The 17,941-nt window shown below is 51.0% G+C and overlaps 1 protein-coding gene across 5 annotated transcripts in view; it reads right to left on the bottom strand.

Moving 5' to 3' along the window:
- Positions 1 to 17,941, bottom strand: part of LPIN1 (lipin 1) — a 130,051-nt gene that overhangs the window by 64,457 nt on the left and 47,653 nt on the right. The window contains exons 1-3 of one of the 5 annotated variants that reach the window (XM_070379135.1): positions 6,297 to 6,676; positions 5,888 to 5,968; positions 5,548 to 5,641 (exon numbers count right to left, since the gene is read on the bottom strand). The exons of 2 other annotated variants lie outside the window; for them this stretch is intronic. The gene's annotated coding sequence lies outside the window, so the exon portion shown is untranslated. Of the gene's footprint in view, positions 1 to 5,547; positions 5,642 to 5,887; positions 6,034 to 6,296; positions 6,677 to 17,941 lie in introns of those variants that run through there. 2 more of the 5 variants (XM_070379136.1, XM_070379134.1) reach the window with 2 other exon arrangements.

Genomic DNA, 17,941 nt, shown 5'->3' with positions numbered 1-17,941 from the left:
ACAAGAATACTGGCCTGGATTACCATTTCCTACCCCAGGGGATCTTCCCAACCCAGCGATCAAACTCGCATTTCCTGCATTGGCAGGTGGATTTCTTAACACTGACCCATCAGGGAAGCCAGAAACTTCCTACACAAGAAAGCGAACTCCTGTGTCGATCAGTGCCTGTGGGGATTCAGGGACTTAACTGGCAGGCCAGTGTTTTTCAGGAGACACTCTTGTCCAATAGTAGCAAAATTCACCAGAAAAGTTTGTGATGCCTTGAAAGAGCTTGCAGGTCAGACTAAGACTTCCTGACAAATAATGAAGCAGCAAATCCAGCAGCCCTGGCGTCCTGGCACCAAAGCCTGTTCTGCATTAAGCAGTCCTGCTCATCGCAGTTGGGCTGCAGGCCATCCTGCAGGATGCAGGGTACCACAGGAAGCGTGGGGAGTGCGTACATCTGGGATGCAAGGAGCTGTCACCCTGTAGAAATGCGTCAGGAAAGCGGACACCCACAGCCACTCCAGACACACAGGAAAAAGAGAGAGAGAGAGAAGGCGCGGGAGGTTTCCTCTCTTCCTTTAAGGGGCTCCACCCAGCAGGAGAGCCCCACACTCCGGGCACAGAGCCCATGCACAACGCACCAGTTACCCCAGTCTCGTATGGTTCCCCAGAGCAGGGCTGCTAACACTTTGTGTCACAATGAGGTAATGGAGGTCTCATGACTTCTCACCTCACTGCTACATCAGAGACATCAGCATTTCATCTAAAACTGGCAGAATCCTCCAGGATTCGCAAAACTGGCAAGAACATGGCTTTGGTGGAACTTGTGCCCAAATTCAACAGCCCAGCCACAGCTCTCCTAACCCCACTGCTTTACTAATTCCATTCACCTGTAGAATATTAAGACTAATTTAAGAGGGCCTCAGACCAAGCCAACAGAATAATGAGAAAAAAAGAGTTGACAGAGAAAGAAGTCCATAGTGTCAGTGAGGTACGAGAAGATATTCAATTCTATTCGTAATTTAAGATATGCAAATCAAAGACGGCCTTTCAGATAGTCCAAAATCAAAGCATTTTGTAAAACCTGAGGGCTGGTGAATAGGGAAAAAACAAATGCTCACCATTCCCTGCTGGTGGGGTAATAAACGGGGGTAAGCACTGTGCCAACAGCTGTTGTCTTTTTTGCACACAACAGCAAACCCCAGCAATTCTGCTACAAGACCCATGCACAAAACAGTAATTACGGCCCTGATTATAATGAGGAAAATTAGAAACAAATATCTACAGGACTTTGGTTAAGTAAATTGGGGACCACTCAAACCATATAATTGAGAATTATTAGGGTGTGAAAAGATAAAACAAAGAAACAGAGACGTAGTTCCCCAAATACTATTAATAACATGAAAAGATGTATATACTATTTGAAAAAGGTACAAATATACTTATCATATGAAATCACCTTAAAGAATTACATTTACACATATTCCAATATGCACAAAAATGACGGACTGATGTGTGTACCATCAAGCTTCACAGGCTCACTCCTGGGGATGAAGAGGAGGCCTTCGCTTTCCATCACAAATACTTCCACAGTGTTCATTTCTGGGTTTTTATTACATAGTCATGTACTGCTTTAGCATTAATTTTTAATGCCCTCAGAGACCTAGGGGGAAGATGGCAAACTCTGGCCTGCTGGGTATCAAGGTCCCCCCCACCCATCCTTGAAACTGCTGAGACAGGAGGGGACGATGGGGGGACGGACACCTGCTTTGGTCGGAGAGGTCACATGGTGACCATCTCCAGCACTGGGATTTTGCAATGCTCAGATCTTGTAATCCCATGTGATGAGTGTTCTCAGGTCCCTGCCAAGGGGCACAAAAGGCCTGGGGGTGATGGGGGGAGGCGGGGCAGCTGAACTACCCAGTGGCCAATGTGCTGGGCAAAACAGGCCCTGGTTTAGACCCCGATGCCCTGGAGGAGGACATGGCAAACCACTCCAGTATTCTTGCTTGGAGAATCCTCTGGACAGGGGAGCCCTGAGGGCTACAGTCCATGGGATCACAAAGAGCTGGACACAACTGAAGTGACTTAGCACACAAAGCACAAAGCACCCTCAGCTCTTAACCACTAACTCATGAATGGAACACAGGACCGCGTAGCCTCTCTTTATACACCTGCAAGGGCTCTCTGTCCAGGTCTGTGTCTTGGCCAAAAAGAAAGCCCCACTGTGGGACTTCTGCCCGACCCCTGTCCCCGCCCCTCAGCAACTCATGGAGAAGGGGTGGCTATATACCACCTGGATCCTCCTAAGTGCTGCCTACATCTCAGGGATAAGAGTTCGGGGCCTGGAGAGAGACACTGGCCTTCACATCCCAGCTCCCCACCTGCTAAGCTGTGACCATGAGCAACTGACCAGTCTCTCAGCCACTCAATCTCATATCTATAAGACGGACAATCCTAACAGCACCCGCCCCCTGGGATGGGTATGAGGCAGTACACCAGAAGTTCTTTTCCAAGTGCACAGCCAAACCAAAGCCAGGTGCTACCCTGTGGTCACAAAGGGTCCAAAGGCTGGACTGAAAACTAAGACCACAGCCTGACAGCACTTTGCCTATGTCAACTATTTAAATCATATCCTCCCAAAAAGTCAAGGGCAAAGAATTCTACTGGTTAAAATAAATATAGAAATACCAGAAAGGTATGGTTAGATTTCAATAGGCTGGGCATACATTTCCATTTTGTCCAAAAAGTCTGAGTCAAAGGGAACCCCAAGACTGGGCCACAATCGGCCGACGCAGAGTTCACGGGCAGGTTAAGTGCCCGGTTATATCGCAGGACCCTTGCTGCTTCTATCTTTTGTCAACCAGAGGTGGATGCCTAGTGAGACCAGGAGGATTTCGCCAAAAAGAGAGAAGACATGTGTCTAAGGAGATGCTGGACCTTTAGGAACAAGGCACACAGAGTAAACCCGCTCGTCCTGTCCCTGAAGCTGGGCCAGCAGGGTCTGTGGGCGCCCTTAGGAGCAAACAGGCCACGATCTGGAGTCAGGACTTGGCCCCAACAACTGGTAGCCTTTTCCTGGAAAGCACAGCATTCAGCACCAGGAAAAAAGTCTTACAGGAATTTCAAACCTGCTTAGTGGGTTGAGGGATGTGGTTGCAATCACCAGAACAACATCCTCTCCAAACTGAGCCCTGGGCGTTCGCTCCCACCCTCCCTCCAGCTGGACCATCCCAGGCCACCCCCCAAGCCGGACTGCGGGAGGCCAGCACCTGACACACGCAGGCCCCTGCCCACACACCATGCACTGGGTCTCATACACCCTTCTTCCCTCCATCAGAGGTCACACACACACACACACACACACACACGTCAAGCTAAAACAAGTTTCACAGAACAATAATCTAACCTTAGTATGCCTGGATCCAAAATTTTCTTTTCTACTCTTATCTCACTTTTTTAAAAAATGCCCATGGACTCACTAAACTGCCAGTGGGTCACAAGCTGCTCTGTGAAAAAATTACTGTGTCCAGAGCCAGGGCTCTCTGCAGGCAGAAACTCCAGCTGCTTCTCATTCTTGTTTGTTAAGTCAAAGGTGGGGAGAAGGGGGGAGGCATGGGAAGAGGAAGCAGCAGGGGAGCACAGGGAAGTGGGGGACACACAAAAGAGGGGGGCAGGTCACGGGCTCCCTGAGAGCCCCCTCCCACCGTCAAGAGGCTGTCCCAGTCCCGCCTGCCGTGTCCCCCAAGCTGGACCTGCGGCCAGGAACCCAAGCAGGTGTGGGGCCCCGGCTCTCTCTCCAAATCCACTGCTCACAGCTTGGAAAGCTCCCATTTCACAGACAGCCACCGAACAGGCAGCTGGAGTCACCTATACACTGAAAGCGTATCAAATTACTGAAGGGCTTGTTCGGGCTTTGCTCAGCTTCTCTTCCCAAATCCCATTCTGAGTTCCAGTGAGCTTATCCCGTAGGAAACCTGGCCAGGGTTCAGTGACACATAACAAGTGGGACTTCGCCCACCCCTCCCCCCGCATCCGCCCCAACGCTGACCCTGCATCCCGGCCTTGCGTGTTCCTTGTCACCTCAAGAGCTCTGGGTTCTCACGCCCCGGTCACACTGAGGAAGTTAAAGTGCCCGCAGGTCAAACCACCAGTCTCAGGGTCACAAATGGACCACCATCGTCTAGGTCTTTCTCAAAATGCTCCAAAAGTCACCCCTGCCAACAGGCCTTCCCTGGAATGAGCCGCCTGCAGCCTCAGCTAGCCCCAGCGGCACCCTCTGGCTAATCAATCCATCGCATTTAGATACCTTTTAGACCTTGAACCCAGAAGAGTGAGGATCCAAGAGAGGCTGACTCATAGGGGCCAAGGGGTCCCACAGCGGTGATTCATAGCCCAGATCGCAGTGACAGGCAGGACTGTCTCAACTCTACAAATAGCCCTCCTCACTGGCACCTTGCGTCCATCCCTTAAAATAACAATGACCACGGTGACCCCACGCTCTGTCCCAGGAGCTCTTATCCATCTCAGGGAACTTTTACAATAACTTGCAAATGGGTGTGATCCTCTTTTCACCTCACAGTGGAAGAAACTGACACTCAGAGAATTTATCTTTGGCCCAAGTTACAGGGTTAAACTACAAAGCCAAGTTCTTTGCACCAGCCTGTGTGCCCCACTAGCCTCAGGCCCTTCTTTTGAAATATCATCCTCCATCTCCTGCCCCCTCCCTCCGGTCCAGGGCCCTGAACACAGCTGACTGGATGGAGGGTAGGCTTGCTTCCTTCCTTCTAGGCTGGCCACCCCCACCCCTTTCAGGGCAAGACTCCTCCTTGGCCTTTCCAAGGTCCCCTCAAGACCCAAGATTCCCCACTTGCAACAAGACTCAGCGGTGTTTATTTCTTGATTACTGTATGTTCCTCACTTGCTTACTTTAATTCATAAGACCCAAATTATTGAACAGGGAATGAAAAGTAACTTTCACAATCACACCCCCATTACCTGCCTCCTCCCGTGAAAACACTGTGCGTAAGCTCATCTTTCCAAAACACTCCTGTTATCCTGAGGAAACTACTAGGTTCTAAAAACTCTGAATCAATACTGCCAGGTGTTTTAGCCAAGTTCCTGTTTGGTGGTCAAAACCTGAGTTGACATATGCTTTCTCCAGCAACTATCCTCCACACAAACTACCCTTCAGTTATCTACACACAATGCGGTTCCATGGCACTTACGAGTTATTTCCAAAACACTACTTTTCATCCTACATTTTCCCGGGCTTCCCCCAAATAACATTATTCCGCAGGGGCATTTGATGGGAGGCCTAGCACCCCTCCGGCAGCACGAAAAGTGCACAGAAGCCGGCAGAGCAGAGACCAGGCTGTAATAGGAGAACTCGGATTCCAAACCCGGCTCGGTTGTGTGACCTTGGGCACGGTAATTCAAGCTCCCTGAGCCTCAGTTTCCTCAACAGCAAAGCAGAAAACCTTAACATTCCCCATCCCCGAACAGCTTCATAAATGTCCCTGACGCTAAACAGGGGCAGCTCGCTGCCCAGGTAAAACCCACCCGTCCTTCCCCGGATGAAGCTGGCTGGTCCCGCCGTCCGGGGGTGGAGGGGGCCCCCCTCGAGTTCGCCACGCCGATCAAGGTCAGGTCAGCCCTGCAGGAGAAGGCCCGAGGGATGCTTAAGAGACCGCCGGGCCCCTGGGCCTGTTCTCCGCCTCCCTCCCCGAATCTCTTTCCCCAGAAGGACCGCAGGGGACCGAGTACGGTCCGGGGAGCCGGATGGACTGGCATCTCCCCGCCTGCGCCCGCTACGGCCTGACTGCATCCCCCGCAACCCGGCCCTGCGGGCCGCGCCCCGCCCCGCCTGGCCCGGCTTCCCCCAGAGGCTGTGGCCCCCTACCTCGACTACGGCTGGGCTGAGAAAGCAGCTCCGCAGGGGGTTCGACACCGGAGATCTCTGGCGCGGAGGCGGCTACAAACCCTGCAGAGCCGCGCGCGTGGCTGCCTTTGTATGCAAACACCCAGCCCGGCGCGCGCTGCCAGTCTGCCTGGCCCCGCCCCAGAGGAGGGGCCATCGGGAAGGGGCCGGGGCCAGCGGGGTGGTGCGGCGCCAGCGGGGTGGTGCGAGAGATCTTTCGACCCCGCCCCCGGGGCGGGACCAGCGGGGAGGGGCGGGGCCAGCGGGGTGGCGCGAGGGCCCTTTCGAGGAGTGAGCCACTAGGCAGCTTCCTGAGCCCGTCGGGCCCCAGGCGGTGGATCCTCCCTGGCAGGAAGTCCCCGAGCCGGCCCGCCCCTCCTCCCTCGCCTACCTTTAGAGCTGTTTACTGAGATGCAGAAGGAAAAGGGAAGATCCCTGCTTGGAAGGAAGCAAAAGTGCCCGTTCTGGCCACTCTTAAGATTTGAGGTTTCTCCCAGCCATCCCAGACATGTCGGGAAGGGTTTCTGGTGCTCGTTGGCGAAGTCCCGCCGGCTCTAGGTATAAGTAGGGGGGTCGTCTGCTATGCCAGCTTTCCCTGCTCTCCCTATTACTGTCACAACAACTAAACAAGGCCAGACTTTTACAGGGAGAATTTTTCCCCCAACAAGCGGTAAGAAAACACTAAACTACACATTTCAGTACAAGAGGAGTTGGATTCCCCGGAGCGCTTGCCCGGCTGATGTTGCCGATCGGGAAGTCCCCCTGCCTCCCCGAGGGCCCCTGCCCTATGGTCTGCAATCACCCAGCTGTGACTCAGCCCGGAGAGCTGAGGTGATCCCCTGAGCCAATCCCAGGACCTGCTGCTTTCTGCCCAACTCGGGTGAGGAGAAGGAAACCGCGGCGATGAGTAGACTCGCTCCAGGCTCTGGAGGAGGAAGGAGAGGAGTGATGCCCGGGCCAAGTGACGCAAGCCTCCTGGAGGCTAAGACTCAGTTTCACCATCTGAAAAATGGGAGGCAGATGCTCAACACACAGGTCCACTTTGAGGATGGAAATAGCCATCATATGAAATACTCCAAGCCCTTTCACTAACTTGAAAGTGAAAGTGTCTCAGTCGTGTCCAACTCTTTGCCACCCCGCGGACTATGCAGTTCATGGAATTCTCCAGGCCAGAATACTGGAGTGGATAGCCTTTCCCTTCTCCTGGGGATCTTCCCAACCCAGGGATCGAACCCAGGTCTCCGGCATTGGCAGGCAGATTCTTTACCGGCTGAGCCAATTCTAGAACCTTATACATGAAGGCTTCCCAGGCGGTGCACCTACCTGCCAGTACAGGAGACTCGGTTTCCATCCCTGGGTGGGGAAGATCCCCTGGAGGAGGGAACGGCTACCCACGCCAGTATTCTTGCCTGGAGAATCCCCATGGACAGAGGAGCCTGTAGGGCTACAGTCCATGGGGTCGCACAGACTCCAATACGATTGAAGTGACTTCGCACGCACGCGTACATGCAAGAGTGGCGAATCCCAGAAGGATTTGTTCGGTGCTTAGCCCAGCTGTGATACAGGGAGTGGCCAGCTTGCCCAGTCTCAAGACTGGGCAGGCTGCTGACCTTCCTCCTGGGAGGGACAGCCTAGAGAAGCCTGATGCTGTGTAAGGCTAAACAATTACGACTCCTCCACTGTCTGAACTTCTCTCGGCATATAAAAACCCCAATAATGATACAAGCTGCCTGGTTCTAGCTGGAAACATCCCTCCTTCTATCCAGAGACAATAGCAACCCTGAGAATCTTAAGATTTCCAGATTAACTACCTACACAATCGAAAGGGCTCTGCAGGTGGGAGGGGGAGACAGGAGGGGTGAAGGCACACCCCTCTTCACTGGAGTCTCATGAAACAATCCAAGTAGGTGTGCAATTGACTGATCTCCTGACAGTCACATCAGCGGGTGAGCTCTGTAAATGCCTGGGGCAGAGAGAAAGAGAATGGATTATTTCTCCCCTTTGGGCTGCACGTTATCTCTGGCACCTGACTTGGGCTCCTAGGAAGGGAGGGAATCTTCCTGGCCAGTGCTGGGCTAGAGGCCTCGTGACTTCAGGGCTCCCTTTCTTGAGGCTTCAAGAATCAGATGGGAACCAGGGACCACCTGGTGCAGCCTCGTTCCCCTCGACCCCTCGGAGGGCAGGGGACAGAACAGCCTGGAATCTACCAGAGATGAAGTGGGTCCCCCAGGTCCCATGGGTGGGCTAACCCATTGGGTTAACCATGGCAAGTTCCTTAGGGGAAGAGGCAGGAATGAGGGGTGCTGGGTTCAACTGGAGGAGGAGGAGGAGGAGGAAGAAGGGTACACCAGGGGTTGGGAGGGAAATGCTTGGGACTAAAGCACACAGGGAGCTGGCCAAGCACACCATGTCCGAGGGCACTAAGGCTGTCACCGAGTATACCAGCTCCAAGTAAATATAATATGCCTAGCCACTGTTAACGGAGAAGGCAATGGCACCCCACTCCAGTACTCTTGCCTGGAAAAGCCCATGGACGGAGGGCCTAGCGGGCTGTAGTCCATGGGGTCACTAAGAGTTGGACACGACTGAGCGACTTCACTTTCACTTCAAAGCACACAGGGCACACCCCCAAATCAGGGTGAGGGTCACAGATGAGGGCAGAGGCATCCCTGAAGGCAAAAAAAAAAAAAAAAAAAAATCGCAGGGAGACAAGGGGGAATGGCTGGCAGTTGGCCTAATTTACCCTAACAGATACATTAGTTAGACAGCATCATGGACCCTCCCCTTGGGCTGTGCTGGGCAGAGTCCAAGATTCATGGGTCCTGGTACATGGTACAGCTGGGAAGCAAGGAAAGCCCCAGGTTCAGGGCACAGAGATACTGCTCCCCTGAGGGGCCTGTACTGTTGCCTGCCCCCCCCCACCATCTTGACCAGTGGGCCCACACTGCCACCACCCATCCCCTGGGGTGGGTGGACCGGTGGGGCCCCACTGCCACCACCCCATCCATCGTCCCCTGGCCCTGCCTTCATCCCCGCACTCTCGCATTGAGTGCCCGCCCTGTGCCAGACCCCATGGGGGGCTCCACTGGGGACCAGGCCAGTCATGGCATCTGTCCTCAGTTGAGTGTACTATTGGGGGCAGTAAGGTGAGTCAGCGGCACAAATACACATAAAAACTCTCACCCTAATCAGTGCCACCATGACCTGACCAGTTGTACATGGCTATGGGATTTGACCTGCTCATCTCCAGAGGAGTCAGCCCACTTTATCCCGGTGTAGAGGAGCAGACCATGAAAGAAGGCAAGCCTGTGCAAAGTGGGGTATGCAGTTCAGGGATTGAAGGAACACACACACACACACACACACACACACACACACAAAATGATGGGGCGAGCACACCGAGTCCCCTGACTGCCCTTGCAGTGGCTCCCAGCCTGCGTCCCGGTGATGGAAGGGGCTGGGACAGCTTTTCTCCCCTGCCCAATTGGGGAAGACTCCTGATGAACCAGGCGAGGACAAGAAAAGTGGTTTTGCTAGAAAAATATACCGTTCTCTCTTCCTGGTCCACTGCCAAGCCCGCAGGACCCAGGCCTCTAGGAAGCAGCCCCCAACCCTGGGAAGGCGGGTCCTTTGGTGTACACTTCACATACACCAACTGTCTAAGCTTCACTTCATAGCCTTTATCCTGCCCCATCTTTTCCCCAGCCTTGTAGTGAACAGGTTGATGCGCCAGACCCAGGATTAGAATTCTCTCTATTTGGTCCGGCATGAGCACTTGCCAGTCACCATAGACAAGAGCATAGCAGACCAGGATTCTGCTGGATTATAGGAAAGGTGGGAGGAGAAGGGAAGAGGAGAGATGAGGTAGCAGGAATGAAGCCACTTAGGAACTTGGGACCATGACTGGCCACAGGTGTTTGAATCATTGATTGGCAAGGCCATATTCCTGTGTGTGTGCATGCTCAGTCATGTCCAACTATTTGCAATCCCATAGACTGTAGCCTTCCAGCTTCCTCTGTCCATGGGATTTTCTAGGCAAGCATACTGGAGTGGGTTGCCATTTCCTCGTCCAGGGAACGTTCCTGACCCAAGGATCAAACCTGTGTCTCCCGCATCTCCTATACTATAGGTGGATTCTTTACCTGCTGAGCCATGGGGGAAGCCCATATTTGTGTACACTAGATGAATCTACCCAAGAAGAAAATACATTTGGAATTCAAAACATGCATCTGCTGTGGACTAAATGTTTGCACGCATGCTAAGTCACTTTGGTTGTGTCTGACTTTGCAACCCTATGGACTGGAGCCCTCCAGGCTCCTCTGTCCATAGGATTCTTCAGGCAAGAATACTAGAGTATGTTGCCATGCTCTCCTCTAGGGGGTCTTTCCAACCCAGGGATTGAACCCACATCTCTAAGGCTCCTGCATTGGTAGGCAGGTTCTTTACCACTAGCATCACCTGGAAAGCCCTGGACTAAAAGTTTATATCCCCCCAAATTTATGTGTTGAAGCCGTAACTCCCATATTGATGGCAATTGGGATGCAGAGGTAATTAGGTTTAAAGATGAGGTAATGAAGGTGGAGCCTCACCAGAAACCTGGACCCCAGAGCTAAGCATAGTGATCCGTCCTCTGACCTCAGCTAGGGAAGCTGGCTCCAGAATAAAATCAGGTTCCTACAAGAAGATGCTATGCAACCTGTTACAGCACTGTGGGCTCAGGGCCAACCACAGGGTCACTGCTCAGCTTTTAGAGTTTTCAGCTGATAGATCTTTGCACCCAGTTAAGATAAAATCTATGATGCTAACTCATATAAGCCTCTGTCAGCTCTAAAGAATTAGGAAAACAGAAGAGGACTGGATTTGCCAACAACTTATAATATGTGTTAACATGCAGCATTTATGCGCTGCTTGTCAATAGCCATTCACATTGGCATCTGCTTGTTGCCTGGAGTCTAACCACAACATCTTTAATTGTTGACCTAGAACCTGGGCTTGGTTGAGGAAAGTCACTCTATACTCTGAGGACTCCAAGTCTTTGCTGGTGACTCAGTGGTAAAGAATCTGCCGGCGATTGCAGGAGACTCAGATTCGATCCCCTGGGTGGCAAAGATCCCCTGGGTAAGGAAATGGCAATATACTACAGTATTCTTGCCTGGGAAATCCCATAGACAGAGGGGACTGGCGGGCTACAGTCCATGAGGTCCCAAAAGAGTCGGACACGACTTAGTAACTAGGCAACAACAACAAAGCAGTGTTTACCAAGAAAACTTGTCACGTCGTAGAATCACCTGGAGAACTGTTAAAACTCTCTATACCCAGACAAGCATTGACAGCAATTAACCACAGTCTCTGGGGCCAGGACACAGGCATAGGTATGTCACAGAACTCCCCATGAGATTCCACTGTCCAGTCACATTTGAAAACCAGTGTTCTAAGAGTCCACTTCCCTTCATCCTGTACCCTGGCCAGCTGCCCTCTCTCAAAGCGCACCCTCTCTACCAGTGCCCTGTTCCAAGGGTCGACATAAAATGTATATTTCTTCTAAATGTCCATATAAACCAACTCAAAGTAGAGTTAGTGTATATGTGTGTGTGTGTGTGTGTGTGTGTGTGTGTGTGTGGAGCATGATACACTGAAAGGAGCCAGGGATTCCAGAAGTGGGCCTTGAACTGTGGCAGATTTCCACTCTCACTCTCTTTCTGCTTCCTTAACTCCACCCATTCCCTTCTCCCAACTGCTTCCTCCCAGAATCCTTCCCTCATCAGTCTGGCCACACATGGCTCCCCAGGCAGCTCTTTCCTTCCCACGACCACCTACCTCGGTTCCCCTAACTCCAGAATGTCAACAGAGAAACCGTATTGATTCAGCTCATCTTCTCAACCTACAATCCAAAGTCTTAGGTGACCAACATCCTAGGAATGACCACCTTTGCTGGTCTGTCCCTGTCTAGAGCCTCCCAGTGCTGCTCACGCCCCCTTTTCCAGCACCTAGTGTACCCCAGACACAGAGCTCCACGCTGCAGGAGACAGCGCCATGATCAGACACGGAGCCTTCCTTCCAGGCCTCCTCAAGTCTGTCAGATATCCAACACTTGATGTCAGGAAGCACTGAGGGAGGAGGAACAGAGAAGACAAGATCAAGCCTGACGGGAGACCCCGGGCCAAGAGGCTCCACGCTGCACTCTGATCCCCGCCTTACCTCTTGCTACTTATGTGACCTGGGGCAGGGATGTTTGACCTTTCTGACCCTCAGTTTTCTTTTCTACTGACTTGGGGTGAAACATCTGATTCCCAGGGCTGTTGGACTTATCTCAAGGGTTTAGTGCATTGTACTGTATCAGTGCAATGTCTGACACAATGCAGATAGTTCACTCTGGTGAGTTTTATGTTAGTAATGATAATTGCTATTATTGTTATTTATTATGAACACTTAGGAGCCTGATAAAGAATGCAGTAATCAGGTTTGGGCCTTCAGGATGGGGAAGACGCCTAACACAGGGAAAGTGGGTGGGAGGAGGCGTTTCAGGCCGAGGACGAGCAGGTGGAAAGACCCCTGGGAAGGCGACGGGGAATGGGGAGCTCAGTGCCTCAAATGGGGGGTCAGCTCCCCAGTTTGGATGCAAGAATGAATTCATACCCTTCTTCTCTCTTCCGCAGTGTCCAATGCATGCTGAGCCCACAGGTGGTCTCAGATGTGTGAAATGAATGATTGACTGGCTGAACTGGTATTCCAGGAAGGGGATTAACCACTCTGGAGAGTTAAAGTCAATTTCCTGAATTAAGGCACATGCTCCTTTGTGCTTAGGAGAGTTAAATTCCGTTTTTGCTTAGCCCAAAGCAGTAATGTCACACCTGAGTGTGACAACACGCACCTACAAGGAGCATCCGTATCCACCTCCTTTGGCATCCATGGGCACTCTGCCTCACTCACCTCCAGCCTCTCTCTCCGTCCTCACCCCTCCCTCTTGTGGAAGGAAGTACAGAGGTGTGGCTCCTTGGCTCCTCTTCAGTGTGACAGTCAAGACAAATCAAGGAAAAGATTCCATCTTCCCGATGCGTTAAGGGGAAGATCCTGCCTGCTCCTCCCCACTTAGAGCTTTTACTATGCGACCCTTCTTATACATTCTTTCTCTGCCCCTCTGAGATGCAAGTAAATCTTTTTTTAAAGATCTAGATAAGCCTCTGGGCACCTGCAGGACTCAAATGTTCAAAGAACCTGGCAGCCACCTCTTAGAAATGAGAACAGGAAGTTTGTACCCCTGTCTCCCAGCCTTTCTGGGAGGGAAGGTGCCTAATTCTGACAGGTGTCATGCCTCAATCCACGGTGCAAAACTAGCTCTTGTCATAAAGGTACTAGAGGGTCATTATTCCTTTGGATAAAGGCAATAAGCTAACACAATGGCCACTCCATTACCAGGAGAGCTGTGTGTGACACATAGTCCTATCAAGTCCTCTTACTGAGGACTGCTGTCATTTAACTTGAGAACACGTAACCAGCCTGACCAGACAAAGGAGTGAAATCCTTCATGTCTCTGTAGACTCTCCTGGCTGGCCTGGTTTAATGCTTATTCAGTAATAACACTCTTTTCTTTCTCATCTCCCTTTGTGGAGAGGTTCTCTGGGCTCGCAGGAGATCTGTTCTTCATGGTGTGTCCCAGCAGCCTGGCTGTCCTCGGGATGTGGGCCTTCCCTGCCCCAGCTGGGAAGCTTGCAAGTGTCACGTGACAAAGGTTAACTCATGAGAGAAACTCTGGTCACAGGCCAAGTTGTTACTGTTGTCTCTCCCTGAGTCTGCGAGTTGTCTCTCAAAACGTGCTGGTCAGGAGTCCGAAGGATCCAAGGATCCATTAAAAAAAAAAAAATCTAGGCACTCAATGTGGAAACAGTCATATCTTCACTACCTTCTAAATCCAACGCAGCAGAATGTTCTTCGATTGTGAATGTCAGCAACAAAACACAACAGGACCCACAGTGCCTGTAATCGACACCATCACCACCACCACCAAGTCACAGATATTTTCATGTCACATCAAGGTTGTTGCCGATATTGAGAAACGTCCTGGACACTCATTACTATTTAAAAATTGTGGTTGCTATTCTATCTGCAGCTCAGAGACAGAACCAAGGCAAGCTGACCCCGGAGAACCAAGGACAGGAGGTTGCTTCCTCTGGAACTTTGTCAAAAGCAACAGAGGTTTCCCTCCACCACCGCACACTGCTGAGCTCACAGGAACAACAGGAGGGTCACAAGAACACGAGGGAGAGGAAACTTAACAGGCAAAGGGACCCTCTCTGAGGTCCAGTGCAAAGGAAAGATCTAAAGCTAAAGAGGCAGGGAGGTAAACCCACTGGCACCCTGAAACACAAGGTGTGCCCACAGGAATGTGAAGGGTTCAATGCACTGAGGGCAACCAGAGCAGCAAGGAACTTCAAACCCAGCCCAGCTTCTACCGAGGTTAACTCACACCCCCACGCTAAGGGCCTGCCACGAGGAAAAGTGGGTCCATTTCCGGAGATAAGAACAATTTGTATGTTTCTATAGTTCTACTGAGATGTCCAGCTTTCAAGAAAAAACTAGGAAAAAAAAATTAGAAAAAAAAAGAAAAAATTAGGAGGCAAAGGAAGAGGCAAGATAACACCCTTGCCTCCTGCCCTCCATTTTTCCCAGACCCTAATGTTAACCATTAAAAAACATAGAATAATTAGCTCAGTTCTTCTCGATTAATGAAATATCTAGGTTAACATGAAAGTAAGTAATTTAGAATTATGGTTAGAGTAAGAATTTGCCTCCTGCAGAAAGAAAAATGGTGCCTCACGTGGCACCTCAAATGGTGCTTTAAACTGAAGGCCCTGGAGAACCCATGAACAGATTATAAGCAGGGAAGGAAATGTTATGAAACCTCCATTTTATGGAAGTGAATCTGTCTGGGATGGGCCGGCTGTGCAGGATGGCGGTGGGCCAGGCGGCAGGAGACAGCGGAAGTAGCCTGCTTCTGCCACAGCCTGGATATCCCGTTCTGGGGTCAAGTGATGATCAGGCACCGGTTGCCATGGAAAATGGATGAAGGGACAATAAGTTTCCAAATCCCTCAGCTTTTGAGTTCAGGGACCCATATGGCTCCAGTGATAACACTGCCGATCCTCCCAGGCTCCTGAAGGGGGTGGGCAGTGCCTCTGCAGGCCATGAAGTCTTGACCCCAAGCTGTGAAATGTGAGTTCTTGAAACTTCCCTGAAGCTGAAGGTAGAAAACCTTTTTTTTTTTTTCTTGGAGGTAGAAAAATGGACTTTCTCATTTGCTTTTGCAATCTTCATGAAAGAAGGGCAAGAGACCCAGGGAGAAACAGTGCTTCAGGAGCTGCGCTGAGCTGTGTTCACCTGTTCCCCACCCTGGGCTGGAGCCCTCGTGTGGGCATCTGTCTACACAAGCTGGCTTTGTGGGAAGGTGCCTGGCTACCATGATGTCCCAATCGGAAACATAACAAGACCAAGAAAATACCCACTATCTTAAAATCCCAGTGAAACTGCACGTCCCATAAATATTTGTTTGCTGATGGTGGGTCAGGACTAGCTTGCCCTGAGGGTCTCAAGACACCTCTGCTCTGCGGCCTACAGGAAAGGGAGGAGTAGGGAGCCCTGAAGGGTTGGAGGGCAAAGACAAAGGTCACCTACTTTACAGGGGCGCTGTGGGCTCGGCTTGGGTCCCGGTTTGGGAATCGAAGTTCCTGTCCCTATTGTCTTGTCCTTCTAACAGGAATTAGACTCTGGAGGTTTCTGTTCGGTGCCAACTTGCAGAACTCCCTGAAAATATACTCAGTATCACAGGCCCGCACGTACATCTAAATGGCATTTCCTTTGCATTTCCCCAAGTTAATGAGACAAAAATTTTAGACAATTGTTTGTATAAATTCAAATTTTACAAACACACACCATGGTTTACCCTTCTTCAAGGAACTCTACCAGCAGGCGATCAACGACACTGAGCAGATGAAGAGTCCTGGATTTAACAGCCCAGAGCAAACCACAGAAGGTCACAGGAGAGAGAACTGAGACCCCAGGAGTCTTGTAACAGGGCTCTCATGTCCCCACACCTCAGCACTGGGTCCACTCTTCGGTGGGTTCTGTGCCTGAGAAGGCAGTGTGGGGAATGGCTGGACATGTCGCCTGACGACTAGCACCTGGTCATGTCCACCCTTCGTCCTGCCTTTTACCTTCACTGCTGGCAGAAAGCCTCGTCTTCTCCTCTTGGCGGGCATGTCGTCAGGACCCTGTTCCACTTCCATTAGCTTCACATGGAGGTCCCTGCTCATGGGAACATTGGCCCCCGGGTCGATCTTCCTCTTTCTCTCAGCGTTCTGGTTCCCAGCAGGCCAGGCCACTGCTTACCGGCTGCTGTTAGCACAGGCATGGCGGCCGCCCCACCCCCATCTCGCCCCCTCTCTCTCTTTCCTCCTGATCGTGCCCTTCAGCCCCCCTCCTCCCCTCCCATGTTCTCTCCTTGTCCATCGCCCTTTCACCTGCACCCTCTGCAAAGACCCCAGGGAAAGCTCATTGTTGGGCAGCAGGATTGTGACGGCCCCACTGGGGTTATGATGTCAGAGAAGACAGCGCTCAGTAATCCAACTGATTGGAGCTGGTCAGAGGCCGGCACTGGTCCAGAAGAGACCTGATAGACACTAGGGATGATCGAAAGCTTGGAACAGGACATGATCAAATTTTCCCATGACATCAGATTTTGCCTGGCTGAATTCTAAGTTCACAGCTAACTAGAAGGGACTTTCAATTCATTTTTAATTCACTTCAACTAAGTGAGGAAAAAACATTAAGGGAGGAATTACTTTATCCATTTCTTATAGAGCACAAAAATTTGGTGTTATTTATAAAGTATACTGGGTTTCCCAGGTGGCACTAGTGATAAAGAACCCACCTGCCAATGCAGGAAACATAAGAGGCACAGGTTTGATCCCTGGATCGGGAAGATCCCCTGGAGGAGGGCAGGCAACCCACTCCAGTATTCTTGCCTGGAGAATCCCATGAACGGGGGAGCCTGGCAGGCTACAGTCCACAGGGTCGCAAAGAGGCAGACATGACTGAAGCAATTTAGCACGCACATGTAAAGTATACTAGTAAGAGATTTCTGTCATAGACCTTGTTGCAGAAAAAGCATCAATTCTAAAAAGTTTAGGCTATATAGGAACTCTTTGAAATGCCTAAGTGATAGACAAAAATGATGAGTAATTACAGGATACAACTGTTTACCTATTATCCAATAAACCAAAAACCAGTTTTTAAATGGTGATAAACTAGAAAGTTATTGTACAGTTAGAATGGAATCCTTTAAAATATGACAACACTGCTAGATGAGCATCAGAAGTCTTTGCTCATGTGTGACCCTGTGAACTCAAGCTTTCAGCTGAATATCAAGGACCAACCACCTTGTGCCCCTGTTGGCGTAGTCTTTGCATCGATACCTAAGATTACAGTGGGGTTGTTTTCTCATAAGCAATTTCCTTAGGCATGACCAGAATGTGGTGGTTTAGTCACTAAGTCAAGTCTGAATCTTGCGACCTCATGGACTATAGCCCTTCAGGTTCCTCTGTCCATGGGATTCTCCAGGCAAGAACACTGGAGTGGGTTGCCATTTCCTTCTCCAGGGGATCTTTCCAACCCAGGAATTCTCACCTGGGTCTCCTGCATTGCAGGCAGATTCTTTACCGACTGAGCTACAAGGGAAGCCTACCAGCTTGCCTACCAGCAATGCCTACCAGCAAATGTTAGACATCAGAGTAGAAGGTAAAACTTGGAAATACTGGTTCACAAACCTGGAAATACTGGTTCACAAACCATGGGCCTTCTCATTCTTCAGAGAAATCCACAGTTAGAACCAGAGGTGGTCTTCCAGATGTAACACCCTGCTTACCCCCTCCCACATTGTCTTTGGATGGTCAGGAAGGGCGGCAGTGAGGAGATACCCCTCGTCCAAGGTAAGGAGCATTGGCTGCGCTTTGCTGGAGCAGCCGTGAAGAGATACCCCACGCC

Source organism: Bos mutus, chromosome 11 (assembly GCF_027580195.1).
Source record: "Bos mutus isolate GX-2022 chromosome 11, NWIPB_WYAK_1.1, whole genome shotgun sequence".
NCBI classification, from domain to species: Eukaryota; Metazoa; Chordata; class Mammalia; order Artiodactyla; family Bovidae; genus Bos; species Bos mutus.
The sequence above is the reverse complement of the archived record's forward strand: the minus strand, read 5'-3'. Positions and strand labels throughout refer to the sequence as shown.